This window comes from Zea mays, chromosome 9 (genome assembly GCF_902167145.1).
Source record: "Zea mays cultivar B73 chromosome 9, Zm-B73-REFERENCE-NAM-5.0, whole genome shotgun sequence".
In the NCBI taxonomy this organism is placed as follows: domain Eukaryota; kingdom Viridiplantae; phylum Streptophyta; class Magnoliopsida; order Poales; family Poaceae; genus Zea; species Zea mays.
The window spans coordinates 142,812,442-142,827,202 of NC_050104.1; positions in this window are offsets into that span (position 1 = coordinate 142,812,442).

Sequence of the window (14,761 nt, forward strand, 5' to 3'; positions counted from 1 at the left end):
ACTAGGGATAAACTTGTTTTTTTAGTTTCAAAAAGCTGGGAGATATATCAAGGCTAATAAAGTAGGAACAAAATTATAATTGACATGCAAAATAGGGCTAACACTACAATTGCCTCTTATTGCACCATGATATTTAATTTTTTGTGGTGTCAGAGATTCAATTTATTTCTACGAGAGAATTATCTATCTAACACTGAAGGAAGCCAACCTTTCTTTTCTTCTAAGGCTAGTTTGAAAACCTCATTATCTCGAGAGATTTCAATTTTCCTAAGAAAAAATAGTTTATTTTCTCTTAGAAAAAAATAGAAATCTCTTGAGAAAATGGAGTTTCAAACTAGCCCTAAAAGGTGCTAAAATTTCATTTATCTAACATTCAAATAAATCAGACTTCATTTCTTTCTAAGGTGCTAAAAATGTAAACTTCTATATTCGGTATCGACTTAAATTTTTTTCCTGTAAATAACATTGTCGGTAACTATATCAAGTAAGTGGCTGATAAAAACAACATAAATACTCTTGTTTATAGAATAAATTTATATTATAAAATAGGAAATAGATAAATAAAAATGTTGTCAAACGAGGAAATCATTAGTATACTTGTGAAGAAGTTTTGATAATAAAAGGCTACAAATAAATAATCAATAAGTTTTAATTTATAATAAATGAATTTTAAATTTTAAGGTAGCAATAGGTAGACATTAGTTTTATGTATAAGCTTCACAAATATCAGATCAGCATATTTTAAAAAAAACAGAGAAACCACAACATTAACGTCTCGCATTAGCTTAATAGATCCATTCAAGAGGTCCACACATATACATGTGCATATTAAACATATCCATATTAGAGATCTCTATACATTACCAAGATCTCTATAGGTTAACATATCCATAATCACATGAATGTTTGTATCATGTTGCACAACCAACTTACATACCTTTCCCTTGAAAAAAACTTGACCAACAATGGTAAGACCGCACCGCATCTCACACACTGCCACTGTGATTCACTCCCACAGGAAGTCGAACTCGGAACCTGAGAGGTGTTACTTAGGCTATTCTCAATGCTAAGTTTTATAACAGTGTTTACAAAAGGGCCAATCAACTTTGTGGAAGAATGAAACACCCTCTTTCAATGGGGAGTTTCATCTCACTTATTTCTAAGCTAATCACTGCAATTAAATGCTATTAAGTCTCATGGTCAAATATGACATGTATATTTGTAGCCAAGCAATGGTACTATATTTTGCGATAAAATTGTGTTGTCATATATAAATTAGAATGGATGTTTGTCAACAGAAGATAAACTCATTCAAACAAAGCAATATAAAAGTTAAAGTTATTATATATTAGTAGTATTTATAAATAAGTGTAACGGTGAATATGCACGCGTGAGCAGGAAGAGAAGCTTTTCGCGGGAGTATTGCCACGCTGCACACTAGATCCCTCGTGAAACGAGTTGCGTCACAATGGTTGTGTCATGGTGTTTCGCTGGTCTTGGAAACGAGTTAGCAAGGTTTCATGGTGATGAAACCAGTTTACTCTCTCTCTCTCTCCTCTTAAATCTACCGCCAAGTCATATCAAAATCTGACATGGAAGGTTAATTAATGTCATGAAACATCTCATGAAACCTGTATTGAGATTAGCCTCAGACCACTTGACCAACGCCGCTAGAGGCCCTTTCGCAGGTACCTTCCATCAAAAAAGTAGAGATTGCACATTGGGGAACTGTAAAATCAGTATGAATTGAACACTTTGAAGATTCGACTTCACTTGAAGAACCAAAGGTGTACGCAACAGTGGTCCTAAGATTTTAGGGGTACGACACGAATTTGAAAATAGAGATCTTTTTAATTATTTATATATATGGATATTACTAATATAAACACTTAAGGTACATCTAAAACACTTATATCTAAGTGTAACTATATAAAAAATACATATTATCATCTATGCAGAGGGGAAGTTGGAGGTAGAGGACGACGTCTGGATCGAGTGGGGGGAGTGTCGCGCAGAGAACCACCAGGGAAGAGGTGCGCCGCGCACAGCCATGACAGCCCACAAAAGAGGATGCTCGATGGGAGACCATGAGTGTGGAGAAGTGCTGTAGAACAGTGGTCTGCGGGGAGCTGCTGCCACAACAATGTCTATGGAGGAAGAAGCCTACAAGGGTAACTTCGAGGGGGAGCTGCGTCAGCAGTGGGGAGCGGTGGAGCTGGGGTGCAGCAGAGCTAAGGACGCCCGATAGAAGTTGCAGCGACGATGCAAGAGACATGGTGTTGGAGAGCAGTGGTGGTCAACTGGAGGCGAGGTTCGAAGGAGCTACGCATGCCGACGTGGGAGGCATGGATCTGCTCTCGATGATGACAAGGAGCCTCCGACGGAGAGGAGGCGTGGATCGGCGGTGGCATGTATCGGCGCCAAGCTAAGCATCATCTCTGGATTGAGATGTGAGATTGGGAAAGCTTGTTGTGGGCCTATCGATAAGTGTTGATAGAAGTGGGCCCATCCTATTAAGGTGTGTTTGGTTGAGAAGCGAACGAGAATGGAGCGACTCCATTCATGTTTTATAGATGTTTGGTTTCTAACGGAAGAGGAGTGGAGCGACTCTCGAGCCTATATATGGGCAATATTTGGAATGCTCCCGCTCCACAAAAACGATCGGATGTGAGCACTCTCATTTCTCTTCTTTCCTTTACACTTATATGGCTCTTCAACCAAACAATGAATGGAGCGGCTCCGCTCTATTTTATACTTCAACCAAACAAAAAATGGAGTGGTTTCGTTCTAATTGTCAAACACAAAATAAAAATGACTCCATTCTCGAAAACTGGAATGGAACCCATTCATTTCAATTAGTTTCCCAACCAAACACACCTTTAGTCAAATAAACGCACCTAGTCGGGACGTAATGGACGAAAACACAATGCGGGGGTAATTATGAGCGATGACGAAGAGGGGTAGTAAAAAAAAATGAGTTCGAAATAAAACTAAGAGTAGTCTTGAACAATGGTCCATAACTAAGGCCACCGGTATAAAAAAATCTAATTTATAAAGGGATCATGATTACACTATTTTTTATGTGTGTTTAACTTGGACACATGCAGCTGATCTCGATTCGCAAATAGAAAACTAACACGCGCGGTATGAAATGAAGTTTTTATAGTTAGATACACTGTCGCGCCTTAAACTTGTCTCTCTCTGCAAGTTAGGTCTACAAACTCTAGGAATCAAAATCTAGTCCCTTAACTTTGTTAAGCCGTATCCAGCAGACCCATCTCCTTGTGGCTAACGCGAGGGCACGGCCTTCTCCGACCTCAGGCGGGAGGAGTTGGAGGCGCACGCGCACCTCACGGACAAGGGTGTGCACGCCGACGGGGACGTCGTCCAGCGGCTCGTGATCGTGAGTAAGGCGCGCCGGCCGCTACTCCGGCCTCGCAGGAGGAGGCGTGGCCCGGCTGCTGCCAGCTCTTCGAGTGGCGCGAGAAGGGCGCTGTCACTGGCGTCAAGATGCAGGGCCGAGGGCGCGTGCGGGGCGTTCAGCACGGCGGGCGCAGTGGGGTGGAGGGCGCCAACTTCCTCGCCTCGGGGAAGCTCCTCGACCTCAGCGAGCAGCAGCTGGTCGACTGCGAGAGACGGGGAGAGCAGAGAGCCCGTGCCGTGATACGTCGTCCATCATGACCTCAACACACCGGACCCGCGCAATCGCATGGGCTCCGCGCCTCCGCCTATGTTCGCTTCGTAGCACCCGCGTGGCTTCAGCTTCACCCAGCTCCAACGCATAGGCACCGGCGTCTGCCTCGCCGTTTCTGTCCTGTCCATGCTCGCCGCCGAGGCGTGGAGGTGGCCACTGGCCAGGCTCCACGTCGTCACCACGCACGGCATGCGCGACGACTCGACAAACTACCACACGATCTCCATTTTCTAGAGTACTTCATCATAGCCGCCGATGTGTTCACCTTCATCGGCCAGATCGAGTTCTTCTATGACAAGACGCCTGACGCTATTAGGTGACTACATTAGTTTTTTTTTAAAGAATTATCCTAGTCAGCTGCCATAGTTTTTTTTTTCAGCTATGCAGACTAGCAAACGGCTAACTTTTAATTGGATTATATAAAAATCACTTTAATCAAAACCCTAAAAAATTAATGAGATCATCGAATTGACCGAGTCATTGTGATAGTAGTAAAACGTTACTTTCTAACTCATAAATCCTATAGACTCTTATTTTTTCTTTGCACATAATATACACGATACTTAGATTCTCTCCCCAACCAAATTCTTCTTGCAGCCAGATTTTTTAAAAAACTGATTAGAAAAAAACGAACCAAACAGGTACAAAGATATATGAGGGCCTGTTTAGGAATGCAGTTTTAAAATAATGTAGTTTTGAGATACCATAGTTTACGATTGTACCTGACATAAATACTACAGTATTGTTTTACTACAGTAAAACTGTAGTATTGCTCAAAATCGAGATCTGTTTGGTTATATTGGAAAAACAAAGTATATGTAGAGAAAAGAGAAGAAAACTGAGGTCCAGGGTGGAGTTTCGAAAACTCAAAAAATACCACAGTTTTATGTAAACCATGGTATTTAAAACTGAATTTTGACTGTACAAACCAAACACCTTTTGAGCTTCAATACTATAGTATCATCAAATACTATAGTATTGTTTCAAAACTGCAAAAATACTATAATTCCAAACAGGACCTGAATGTACGGTGCACGATTTAACGAGTTCATAGGCAAAATTTCGATTTTGAAAAGCTCGCGGATTTGAACACAGGTTTAAGGACGACCGCTGGTATATTTAAGTATTTGTTATCCCGGTGACAGAGATGACGCAAGTATGGTCGTTACAATCATTTCTGCACAAAAACGGAGCAAAACGGCAGCGTTGCAACAACAAATTATTCATTCGATCCGCTCGGTAACCACCACCTGGGCGTGGGTGGACCGATGACTTCCCGCCGGGCGAACGCCCACGTTGGGCGCGGGAAATTTCGAGATTTTCTGTGGCCCCGAGCTGACAGAACATGAAGCTGAGATTTGCCCGTCCCGTCACGGGCGTTGGGTTTACGTGGGCGCGGCGTGCTTGCGAGTTGCGAGCGCCTCGGCGAAGCCAAGCGGCGGCGTGGCAGCCGGCACTCCGGCAGGTGGCTGTGACTTGGGAGCACAGGTGTGAGTGCCCACGGGCGGCGGCCACTGCCCAGCGCGAGCCGCTGAGGTGACATGACATGACTGTACGGCAGTATGAGCCGTGGCGCGCTGACACGTCTAGGCGAGCCCGCGCCTCGTGTCCTTCTCCGTCGTCCCTCCTCGCCGCGACCGCGACGTGCTGAATTGCCTTGGGACCGCCTGATGTATGCAGCCGCCGGATGGCCATCAGGGAAAACAGATAGAGAAACACTCGACGGGGGCAGCATGGCGCTGCTACTGCAGAACAGCTGGCCTCGACAGCGGTATACCTGTCGCCCCAGTGTTGCAGTCGTGACACGTACTGCCGGGTGTCCTGTTTGATAGAGCCTTGTCTTTTCCCCGCCAAGACTCCAGGAGATAGGTTTTGATCCAAGAGCTTGCACAAACAAAATACTTGTGGCGGTAGCGGTTATAACAGCAGCCACAGCGGCCGATAAGCACAAGCCCAACGGCTTAAAAACAGTTTATCCAGTGATAAGCTGATAGGATACCGTATTTTTTTGTGCTAGTTGAGACATTCTTTAGTCTATTGAGAGTTGAGACTACCCATATCCATATGAACTATACGGTGGTAACAACCGTTGTTAGATTTAATATGAGTTTAGTTTATATTTTATTTTATTAAATTATATAAATCCTATATACATAATATTATGGTGTGCTGACTATTTATTAGTCAGTTTAAACAACAGACTATGTGTTGGCACCAATTTAGTCACCAAACAGTAGAATAAACCGTGGCAATACTTCACACCTTTAGATGATATAGGGTCGAATAAAGTTGAAAATCTTTATAGCACCGAGTCACCTCAATGATGGCCACCACTTATTTGAGGCAAAACAACAACTAACAACAACGAACCCTAGGGCCTTCTCGTGATGAGCCATACCTTGAGTTCGGCTCTGCGAGGTGGACGACGGCGGTCCACGATGGAACATTGGGTCGCCTGGCAGTGCTCCCTGCGGCAGTGCAGATGGTCCACGGCACGGGGTCGGACGGTCCATGACCTGGCGGCACAAGCGGCTTCTTCCCTGTGTCGAGCCGGACGGTCCTCGCTCTGAGCCGGACGGTTTGCGATGGCGCGGAGTCATCTTCTTCCCTGTAGGAACCTAGATCTCGCCCCTAAGGGAGAGATCTTAGGGTGCTTTGTGTCGATAGGTCAACTGGGGCGTCTCCATACGACTTAGAGTCGCCTAGGAATTAAGAGATCAATTCGGGTAAGAGATCTTGAGTGAAGTAGACGAAGTAGATCTCGCCCCTCAAGAGGGGTAAGATCCTAGGGTCGTCTTAGTGTTGACAGGCCACCCAAGACAGATCTAGACGATGTAGAGTTGAATAGGGGTTAAGGTGAATATGTGGAAAGCTAAAACTAAAGCTACATTACATCTACTCATAGGACATGCAAGGTAAATAAAGTAAATTGATTTGATTGGAATGTGTTCGAGGGTTCTCAATTGATCGTACCCTTTATATTTATAGGGGAGGATGTGTGGACCTGTTCTAAGCGAGACCCAACAGATCCCCACAGACATATTAGGATAACCACTTATAGGGGAGTCGGTCCTAAGCGAGACCCAACAAATTTATAGGGGAGGAGGTTTGGTTGCGAGGGTGCGGGCCGTCCGGGTCATAGGACCGGACTGTTCGACCGTGCCAAATGCCAAATATGTTGTTCAACACTGCCCTGCCTTTTGGTGGAGTTTGGTGAACCAAATGTATCTGATACTACCAAACTTTTTCAGAAAACAATAGATTATGCAACTTGCCTGGTTTTCGAAATATGAACTCTAGCCTGATGTAAGTCACTGGCTCTGGTGATCAGTTAATATAACTATTTGATATACTCTAATGCATAGAGGTCGTTTCAAATTGTATTCTCTTCGGCCATATTTATCTGACAAACATGTCAATATGCAAAAACTTGTGGTGCCCCTTAGCCCGAATTAGCAAAATGAATTGGGCTAGTAATACAAATTCATCACCGTACCACCCCACACTTAAGGAGGACAACACATCAGAAATGAATAGATTGGACAACACCTTGACGTCCCTATAAGAGGATGACCGGACGATATTGGTTGAACCACTTCTTGAGCCGGTTTAGTATGCCTCTTCTTTGCACAGATTGCCTTTTCGACTATGGTTGTTTGATACTCCTAGGCCGCTTGATAACTGATAATGCATGCCTTAAGCCTTTTGAGTGCATACATGATATTCAACAAGACAACCTAGATCGAATCATTTTCTCGCGTATGAGTTGGGCAATGGCCAATGTATGACTGGGTGGATTGGAGTTACCAGGAACATGTGATGCTGAAGCTAGGCTTTCAGCGTATTTTAAGTACAGCGGATCGTGAGGTGAGCCACCACTGTACGCTACTCAGTTCGCTTCAACGGTGTCCCTCTGGACACTTTCCAACTCACGTGTGGTGTATGCCAATTGCCAAGGTGATTCACTATGTCCTTTTATTTATTATTCTTGTATGTGGCTGATGGTTTGTCTAAGCTGCAGTAGACTCAGCAAGGTAATATCCATGGAGTGAAGGTCTGCAGGAGAGCATGCACATGAGGTTTCACACCTACTGTTTACAGATGATTGTTTGCTATTTTTCAGGGCTACGGCTGAGCAGTCTGGACGCATTGAAAATGCGCTTCCGAAATATTTTGCAGGGCCACAGGGCAACAGATTAACCTTGACAAGTGTTCCATCTTTTTTTAGACCGCGATTGGGAACCGTGAATTTTTATAATCTAGACCCTGCACATTATCCAAGAAAATACAGCACAAAATTGACACTTGGGATCCCCATTTGCAACACATTACTCAAGTAGAAAAATCGAAAACGTTTGGTGAGATAGCAGATAAAATATATCTTATTACCAGAATTCGAAGCCCCCTTGATGAAAATATGCAGGACAATCTCATGGCAGTGAGAGAGAGATATGCTCAATGTGCAGGCAGTTACTTTTGAAGCAAAGTATCTTGGACTCCCCACACCAGAAGGATCGAAAGGAATGTCTATCGGCTGGTGGTAAAGATGTTTTTTTATTAAGTCAATAGCCCAAGCAATACCACTGTACATCACGAGTGTCTGAACTTCCTCGATGAGGTGTTCAACATTAAGGTCTTGTTTGGAAGTAACCTATTTTTTAAGAAACTAGTTTTTATTTTTTTAGCTAGAAGAGACTAGCTTCTCAATTTTTAAGAAATTGAAAATCTAATTTCTATAAACTAAGGTATAAACCGGTATGTTTGGAACCACCTCAATTCTCTCTAAATCAAATTGTTAAAAACTGGGTGTTTTCAAACATCCCTAAATCATAATCTTTTTTTCTCATTTCCTGCTAGGATCAAGGCCTTGCTACGTCTACCTAGTAATCTGGATGTTGAATTTAATAGCCGAGCAGAGCATAAAAACCTTACGATGCAAGTATTTTTACAAACCGGTGTCATGTGTTATATAGTTTGGTGTGTCTAATCATTATGGAAAGGGGTGTTAATTAGTACTTCAGTACTTCTCAACGAGCAAAGTGATGATCCAGAAGCAAGGCACATGGCATTTGGTGTTGTTAGAATTAGAACATTTGTAAGGGACTTTTGTGCATAATGCAGATATAAAGCGTGTGGGTGTGTGCTGGTGAGGCAACACACAGAAAATTAACATAGAAATCAACATGGTATCGAGCTAGGGTTTTGTAGCATCCCAAAAATCCCAATCTAGGTTTGAAACCCTAATCCACCTTTTACCCCTCCCTTCATCCTCTAATTCTAAGTTCTCCACTAAGTTTTTCTTTCATCATATGCATACATTTTGTTTGATCACAAGGCACCTCACTTAGATTCTATTTTCTAAACACTTAGAATATTCACAAAATATTTTATTCAAAAGAAAAAGGGGCAAAAAGGGGAATTGGGTTTGAAAAGTAAAAAGAAAAAGGAAAAAAACCCTCTCCTTGCCCTGTTGGACCGAATCTCGGCCCAACACCCGCAACCCCCCCTTTTCCCACGCGCCCGCGCTCCCCGCTTTCGGCCCAACTACGGCCTGCTTCCGCGCGCGCGACAGCCGCTCCTCACCTCGCCCTCCCTCTCGCTGACAAGGCGTCCCCACCCGTCAGCCACCCGCTCTCTCGCTCGCTCGCTCCCTCTGACCAAGTGACCCCAGGGGCCAGCTGCTTCGTCGTCCGTCCGCCGTCCCCTCGCCGAAGTCACCTCCGGCCGTCGCCTCCGTCCTCCCCTCTACCATCCTGCCACACAGGAAAGTTTGGCACCGCTCCGTCCTCCTCCCCTTGACCAGCGTCCTCGCCGGTACCGCCCCGCCGTAGCGTCCCCTCGGCGGCGCTGTGCGCCATTTATGGCGGCACCGGGAAGCTCGCCGGAGTCAGGGAGCTCCACCGCTCCCCTTGCCTCCGCGCGCCTATAAAAAGCTCGCCCTGAGCTCCTTCTTCCTCGCACCAGCTTCGGCCATCCCTCTCCTCCCTTTTCTCGAGCCCAATTCGCAAAGCGCCGGCGTCGTCTTCCTCTCCGGTGAGTCTCTTCCTTCTCCTCCCTCTCCTTCTCTGTTGGTCCGGCAAGGAATTGAGTGAGCAGAGCAGCTCCCTCGCGTCGCCACGAACCCAAAGCGCCACTCCCCCACCCCGATTGCTCGCCCAGAGCTCACCGACGGCAACCCCGCCGCGAAGCTCCGCCACCTCCCCGCGGATAGCCCCCTCCCGGCCCCCTCTAGCCAAATTGAGCCCACCTCTAGGCTCGCCAGCCCCTCCCCGTGCTAGGGCACCTACGCATTGTCCAAGAACCGGGCCACCGGCGGCGAACCGCCACCGAGCCCACCGGCGGCCGAGTCCTCCCCGCGGACGGCCGGTTCATTCCCCCCCGTCAACCGTAACATCGTCCCTTCCCCCTCTCTCGCTGGCAAGTGGGCCCCATGCGACGCCGTCACCCTCGCGGCCGCGCCGTTCTCCCCCCCCCCCCCTCGCTCGTGGGCCGCCGCTGGGCCGAAAGCGCCTCAGCGCGCGCTCGCGCCCGGGGTGGGCCAAAAATCATGCCCCCGGCCCAGATGAGAGGAACTCCCTTCTCTTTTTCTTTTCCACCCCTTTTTCCCATTTAAATAGTTTTCTCAATATTTTATGCACAAAATATTATCAAAAAGGATTTCCAAGGTCACATAAAATAATGTTGTTAGGAAATGGCACACTATGATTGATAAACTACTGTTGATGTATTGTTTTACTGTATGTTTCCTAGAAGAAGAGGGAACCGCAAATTCGGATCCCGTAGCCCCGGAAGAGGGACCAGAGCCCGAACTTCCGGAAGTAGGTCTTCTGTGCCAGGAAAGCTTCGACGAAGGCAAGTCCATCCTTCCCTTGATGCATAAATTACCTATTCTCTCTACCACTGCCTAGGCCGGGAATCACGGGGGAATATTGCATTAGGAGTGAGAGATGGCCCGCATTAACATATAGTTTCTGGATACGTAATGTGGTTTGGAAAGAAGGGCAATGTGTTCCCCCAAATAAAGAATCTTCTTGAAAAGTTTTGCGATGAAGGGTACTCACCCTCATCACCCTGGGAGTGGGATGATCAGGGACTCCCTGGTTTAGGGGAGGGCCTAAGGTGTTGGCTCAGCTGGTTTAGGCGTGAGCAGAAGGATTGTCCCCTCATATAAGGACCGGTTTGTCATTTTCACTACCTGTACTCTTTTATCGTACAACCACTCGAGACTGTGTGTGCAGTCACTCAATCCGAATTCGTGCGGTCCAACCCCAGGGTTAAGAAGGCTGGGGAGCGCCGGGAGGATAAGGAGGGGAAAAGTTTTGTCCGGTTTGGGCATGGTGGTGGCCTGACTCCTTCCGGATAACCGTTAAGGTTAGGACACACGAGTAAGGAAAGAGATCCGGCATTCGGGTCTCGCGACGGTGAGATCGCAGAAACCGGGCTAGTGGGTAAAGTGTACCCCTCTGCGCAGAGTTGAAACCTATTCGAATAGTCCGTGTCCACTGGTATGGATGAGTCTGGTATGGTATGGCAATTAGAGCTTTTTCACTAAGTTTCTTAATGAAAGTCGCCTAGAGGGGGGGTGAATAGGGCGAAACTGAAATTCTCAAAAATAATCACAACTACAAGCCGGGTTAGCGTTAGAAATATAAACAAGTCCGCGAGAAAGGGAGCAAAACAAATTGCAAGCAAATGAAGAGTGTGACACGCGGATTTGTTTTACCGAGGTTCGGTTCTTGCAAACCTACTCCCCGTTGAGGAGGCCACAAAGGCCGGGTCTCTTTCAACCCTTCCCTCTCTCAATCGGTCCCTCGGACCGAGTGAGCTTCTCTTCTCAAATCACTTGGGAATCAAACTTCCCGCAAGGGCCACCACACAATTGGTGCCTCTTGCCTCAATTACAAGGAGTGTTTGATCACAAGAAAGAATCAAGAAAGAAGGAAGCAATCCAAGCGCAAGAGCTCGAAAGAACACAAGCAAATCTCTCTCTCTAGTCACTAGGGCGTTGTGTGGAATATGGAGAGGATTTGATCTCTTTGGTGTGTCTAGAATTGAATGCTAGAGCTCTTGTAGTAGTTGAGAAGTAGAGAACTTGGATACAATGAATGGTGGGGTGGTTGGGGTATTTATAGCCCCAACCACCAAAAGTGGCCGTTGGGAGGCTGTCTGTTCGATGGCGCACCGGACAGTCCGGTGCACACCGGACAGTCCGGTGCCCCCGCCACGTCATCAGTGCTGTTGGAAATCGACCGTTGGAGTTCTGACTTCTGGGCCCGCCTTGATGTCCGGTGGCGCACCGGACATGTACTGTAGAGTGTCCGGTGCGCCAGCATGGGCGTGCCTGACCTCTGCGTGCACTGGCGCGCAATAAATGCGCTGCAGGTAGCCGTTGGCGCCTGAAGTAGCCGTTGCTCCGCAGATGCACCGGACAGTCCGGTGCACACCGGACAGTCCGGTGAATTATAGCGGAGCGGCTGGAATGAAAACCCGAGGCTGGCGAGTTCCGGAGGCCGCCCTTCCTTGGAGCACCGGACATGTCCGGTGCACACCGGACAGTCCGGTGAATTATAGCGGAGTTGCCTCTGGAAATTCCCGAAGGTGGCGAGTTTGTGTTGAAGTCCTCTGGTGCACCAGACATGTCCGGTGGCACACCGGACACTGTCCGGTGTACACCGGACAGTCCGGTGCCCCCAGACCAGAGGTGCCTTCGGTTGCCTTTAGCTCTCTATTTGAACCCAACTTTGGTCCTTTTAATTGGCTTGATGTGAACCTTTGACACCTGTATAACTTATTTACTAGAGCAAACTAGTTAGTCCAAAGATTTGTGTTGGGCAATTCAACCACCAAAATTATATAGGAACTAGGTGTAAGCCTAATTCCCTTTCAATCTCCCCCTTTTTGGTGATTGATGCCAACACAAACCAAAGCAAATATAGAATTGCATAATTGAACTAGTTTGTATGATGTAAGTGCAAATGTTGCTTGGAATTGAGCCAATATAAGTACTTACAAGATATGTATGGATTGTTTCTTCTTCTTTAACATTTTGGACCACACTTGCACCATATGTTTTGCTTTTGCAAAAATCTTTTGTAAATCTTTTCAAAGTTCTTTTGCAAATAGCCAAGGGTAAATGAATAAGAGTTTGCAAAGCATTTTTAAATTTTGAAATTTTCTCCCCCTGTTTCAAATGCTTTTCCTTTGACTAAACAAAACTCCCCCTAAAGGAGATCCTCCTCTTAGTGTTCAAGAGGGTTTTGATATATCATTTTTGAAATACTACCTTCTCCCTTTTGAACACAATAGGATACCAATTGATAAATACTTTTGGAAAACACTAAGTTTTTGAAATTGGTGGTGGTGCGGTCCTTTTGCTTTGGGCTCATACTCTCTCCCCTTTTGGCATGAATCGCCAAAAACGGAATTATTAGAGCCCTCGAAGTGCTATCTTCCCCTTTGGTCATAAATAAATGAGTTAAGATTATACCAAAGACGAAGTCTTTTGCTTTCTCCCCCAAAGGTGAAGAGTGGCTTGGAGCGACGGCGAAGGATGAGATACGGAGTGGAAGCCTTTGTCTTTGCCGAAGACTCCAATTCCCTTTCAATATACCTATGACTTGGTTTGAGATAGACTTGAAAACACATTAGTCATAGCATATAAAAGAGATATGATCAAAAGTATATAAATGAGTTATGTGTGCAATCTAGCAAAAGAAGTTGCGTGAATCAAGAATATTGAGCTCATGCCTAAGTTTGGTAAAAGTTTGTTCATCAAGAGGCTTGGTAAAGATATCGGCTAATTGATCTTTAGTGTTGATGTAAGAAATCTCGATATCCCCCTTTTGTTGGTGATCCCTAAGAAAATGATACCGAATGGCTATGTGCTTAGTGCGGCTATGCTCGACGGGATTGTCGGCCATTTTGATTGCACTCTCATTATCACATAGCAAAGGAACTTTGGTTAATTTGTAACCGTAGTCCCGCAGGGTTTGCCTCATCCAAAGTAATTGCGCGCACCAATGACCTGCGGCAATGTACTCGGCTTCGGCGGTTGAAAGAGCGACCGAATTTTGCTTCTTTGAAGCCCAAGACACCAAGGATCTCCCCAAGAACTGACAAGTCCCTGATGTGCTCTTCCGGTTAATCTTACACCCCGCCCAATCGGCATCCGAATAACCAATTAAATCAAATGTGGATCCCCGAGGGTACCAAAGCCCAAACTTAGGAGTATAAGCCAAATATCTCAAGATTCGTTTTACGGCCGTAAGGTGGGATTCCTTAGGGTCGGACTGGAATCTTGCACACATGCAAACGGAAAGCATAATGTCCGGTCGAGATGCACACAAATAAAGCAATGAACCAATCATCGACCGGTATACCTTTTGATCCACAGACTTACCTCCCGTGTCGAGGTCGAGATGCCCATTTGTTCCCATGGGAGTCTTGATGGGCTTGGCATCCTTCATTCCAAACTTGCTTAGAATGTCTTGAGTATACTTCGTTTGGCTAATGAAGGTGCCCTCTTGGAGTTGCTTTACTTGGAATCCTAAGAAATACTTCAACTCCCCCATCATAGACATCTCGAATTTCTGTGTCATAATCCTACTAAACTCTTCACATGTAGACTCGTTAGTAGACCCAAATATAATATCATCAACATAAATTTGGCATACAAACAAGTCATTTTCAAGAGTTTTAGTAAAGAGTGTAGGATCGGCTTTTCCGACTTTGAACCCATTGGCAATAAGAAAATCTCTAAGGCATTCATACCATGCTCTTGGGGCTTGCTTGAGCCCATAAAGCGCCTTAGAGAGCTTATAGACATGGTTAGGATACTCACTGTCTTCAAAGCCGGGAGGTTGCTCAACATAGACCTCTTCCTTGATTGGTCCATTGAGGAAGGCACTTTTCACGTCCATTTGATAAAGCTTAAAGCCATGGTAAGTAGCATAGGCTAATAATATGCGAATTGACTCAAGCCTAGCTACGGGTGCATAGGTTTCACCGAAATCCAAACCTTCGACTTGGGAGTATCCCTTGGCCACAAGTCGTGCTTTGTTCCTTGTC